This window comes from Triticum urartu, chromosome 7 (genome assembly GCF_003073215.2).
Source record: "Triticum urartu cultivar G1812 chromosome 7, Tu2.1, whole genome shotgun sequence".
Taxonomy (NCBI): domain Eukaryota; kingdom Viridiplantae; phylum Streptophyta; class Magnoliopsida; order Poales; family Poaceae; genus Triticum; species Triticum urartu.
Window position 1 is genome coordinate 508845337 of NC_053028.1, and position 4140 is coordinate 508849476.

Below are 4140 nucleotides of genomic sequence, written 5' to 3' on the forward strand. Positions count from 1 at the left end.
TCTTAGAACATAGTGGATACTAGGGATCAAACCCTAACAAAATGTAACACCCCGGATGTAATTTACCTTATATGTATCCCAACTCTTGCTGTTTCCGGCCTAAGTTATTTTATTTTCCTTAGTGTCGGATTTTTGTCTGCGTGTGTTGTTGTCGTTGTCATGCATCTCATATCATGTCATCATGTGCATTGCATTCGCATACGTGTTCGTCTCATGCATCAAAGCATTTTCTCCGTTGTCCATTTTGCATTCCGGCGCTCCTATCTCCTCCGGTGGTCCTTTCTACCTTTTTTTCGCGTGTGGGGGTTAAACATTTCCGGATTGGACCGAGACTTGCCATGCAGCCTTGGTTTACTACCGGTAGACCGCCTGTCAAGTTTCGTGCCATTTGGACTTCGTTTGATATTCCAACGGTTAACCGAGGGACCGAAAAGGCCTCGTTTGTGTTGCAGCCCAACACCCTTCCAATTTGGCCCAAAACCCACCTAAAATCCCTCCGTCGTCTAGAGCGTTCGATCACGATCGTGTGGCCAAAAACCGCACCTCATTTGGAGCTTCCTAGCTCCCTCTATGCCTATAAATAGATCCCCTCACAAAAATCCCGGGTCTCTTCCTACCCTAACCCTAAATTTCGTCTCTCCGTGTGCCGGACGTGTCCGCTCCGCGCCGGACGGACCGCCGCCGCCGTCCGCGCCCAACCAGGGCATGACACGTGGCTCGGCCACCTCCTCACCCGCGCGGCCCGCCGGAACCCGCCGCGGGCCCTCCCGGCCCACTTCGCCTCCACCGCCGCGCCGCTCGGCCATCGACGCGCCCCGCCGCCTAGCTCCTCGCCGCGCCGCCCATCTCCTCTCTCGCCGGCGGCCGCCACCTTGCCGCGCCCCGCCGCGGCGGCCCCGCGACCCCGTCGCCTCGGGCGTCGGAGACCTCCACGCGCCCCACCGCCCGCGGCCAGTGCCGCCCTCGCCCCATCGCCGGCGTCAAGCCCTCCGGTGAACCCCTCTCCTCCGGCCGCCGTCAACAACCTCGGCAAGTCCGCTACAGTGCAGCTCCGGTGAACCTCGTAATCCGTGCCGATCCGGATCTGGATCTGGATCTGGAGTATCACCCGGTTGACTTTTTCATCCCCGAACCCTATTTTTTTTTGCAAACTTTGGCATGCTATAAGTCTTCATCCGTAGGTCCGATTCGTGCGTGTAGCATATCAAAATGTTCGCCTCGACAAATACATCATTTCATCTCACTGCATCATTTTCATTTGAGCTCATCTTGATGCCCGAAATGCTGTTGGAAGAGGGCTATATGGTGAATTTGTCAGATCTGTTTCAGCGAATAGCTATTTGTCATTTTCTCCATGTTTAATGTGTGCATGCTATGCTCCTGAGCTCTACATGTGTTTTTTATATGCCATGCCATCTTTAAAGAGGTGCTTGCCATGTATTTGGGTGATATTTGTGGTGACTAGCACAAGCTTGCAAAGTAGCGTAATCGGTAACGCTGTTTTCAGGGACTTAGAATTTCACTAAGTCCTTGTTCTGTTTTTGTCGTTATGCCATATGTTCATGTTGTTTCCTAGTGATTCGCACCTCTTTTGAGGATGATTAGTAAGGATGTTTTGTTAACATTGTGGTGCACTATCCATTCATGACTTTGTTTGCATTTATGGAGCACCCTAGCTTGAGTCAATCGAGCCCTACTTTTTCTATAAAGTGAATCCTGGCAGATTGTTGACATGTTTAGCGATTTTGCCGAGGATGTTCTATTGATCCGTGCATGCTATTTTGTTGTTCTTACCATTTCTAGCTTCTATGCCATGTATTCTTGATGGGTGTATGATTAATATGTCATGCCATGATCTGTAGTGTGTGCATTGAGCTCGTAAACATGCCTACTCGTTAACTGATTTGCATGCTCCAGTTTTTCACTAAGTCTGAATCTGTTTATGTTTTTGCCATGTTCACATGCTTTCAATTGCATTTTATAGTCCCTTTTGGCTCAAGGTCACTAAAGGACTTTTGTTAAATGCTTTGAGTAGCTTCATGCCATGCCTTGCTTTGCCATGTTAAGTTCCTGTAGCATGTAGTTTTCATGCTCTAAAGTGTGCTTCCTGATGATAAATTCCAGACTTGTGTTAATTTCACTAAGTCTGAAACCTGTTATCATTGCACTTTTGCCATGCTTGTTTGGACCTGTTAAGGGATGAATTAGCCGTAGCTTAGTGTTCATCTTTTGTCAAGATTCATGAGTGGATCCCTGCCATGTATTTTGTTGTCATGTTTGAGTGCCGTAGAATATTTATCTTGATGCATTTAGTTGGTCATTTGCTGATTATCGCAGACCTGTGCCATATTTGTTTTGCTTGCCATTTCCAAACCGTGCATCCGATTCCGGTGATCTTCATATCGATTTCAACTGAAATCACCTCACCTTTCCAGTGGCACTCTTGAATTTCCAAGTTGAGGTCAGGTTCAATCATTCCTTGTCAAATCTTGCATATGCATCACATACCGCATCCTGCATATCATACCATGTTTGCATCATGTTGTTTGAGCATTGCACGTGGTTGATTGTGTTCCGTTTGCTTGTTGTTCTTATTTGGGTAGAGCCGGGAGACGAGTTCGTGAACGAGGAGCCCGTTGAGTTCGCTTACGAGGATCAAGTCAACACTGACAACTTTGCAGGCAAGATGATCATACCCTCTAAATCACTTCTATCTTTGCTTGCTAGATGCTCGCTCTTTTGCTATGCCTATGCTACGATACCTACCACTTGCTTATCATGCCTCCTAAATTGCCATGTCAAACCTCTAACCCACCATGTCCTAGCAAACCGTTGATTGGCTATGTTACCGCTTCGCTCAGCCCCTCTTATAGCGTTGCTAGTTGTAGGTGAAGCTTGGAGATCGTTCCTTGTTGGAATATTGTTTATTGTTGGGATATCACCATATTATCTTGTTATCTTAATGCATCTATATACTTGGTAGAGGGTGGAAGGCTCGGTCTTTTTTCCTAGTGTTTTGTTCCACTCTTGCCGCCCTAGTTTCCGTCATATCGGTGTTATGTTCCCGGATTTTGCGTTCCTTACGCGGTTGGGTTATAATGGGAACCCCTTGACAGTTCGCCTTGAATAAAACTCCTCCAGCAATGCCCAACCTTGGTTTTACCATTTGCCACCTAGCCTCTTTTTCCCTTGGGTTTCCGGAGCCCGAGGGTCATCTTTATTTAAACCCCCCCGGGCCAGTGCTCCTCTGACTCTGAGTGTTGGTCCAAACTAGAGCCCCTTGCAGCGCCACCTCGGGGAAACTTGAGGGCTGGTTTTAGTTGTACGGATTGCTTATCTGAGTGTGCCCTGAGAATGAGATATGTGCAGCTCCTATCGGGATTTGTCGGCACATTCGGGCGGTGTTACTGGACTTGTTTTACCATTGTCGAGGATGTCTTGTAATCGGGATGCCGAGCCTGACCGGAATGTCTCGGGAGAAGGAATATCCTTCGTTGATCGTGAGAGCTTGTGATGGGCTAAGTTGGGACTCCCCTGCAGGGATTTGAACTTTCGAAAGCCGTGCCCGCGGTTATGGGCAGATGGGAATTTGTTAATGTCCGGTTGTAGATAACTTGAAACTTAACTTAATTAAAATGAATCAACCGCGTGTGTAACCATGATGGTCTCTTCTCGGCGAAGTCCGGGAAGTGAACACGGTGTCGGAGTAATGATTGACGTAGGTTATTCTAGGATCACTTCTTGATCATAGTTGTTCGTCCGTGCTTTGCCTTCTCTTCTCGCTCTCTTTTGCGAATAGGTTAGCCACCATATATGCTAGTCGCTTGCTGCAGCTCCACATCATACCTTGCCTTACCTATAAGCTTAAATAGTCTTGATCGTGAGGGTGTGAGATTGCTGAGTCCCCGTGACTCACAGTTTACTTCCAAAACCAGATGCAGGGACTGATGATACCGTTCCATACGATGCGCTTGAGCTCAAGTGGGAGTTCGATGAAGACTCTCGTCGTTACTATGTGTCTTTCCCAGATGATCAGTAGTGGTGCCCAGTTGGGGCGATCGGGGATTTTGTCACATGTGGGGGTTGATATTTATTTTGGTACCGTAGTCGGACCATGAGTTTATTGGATGATTGTAATGT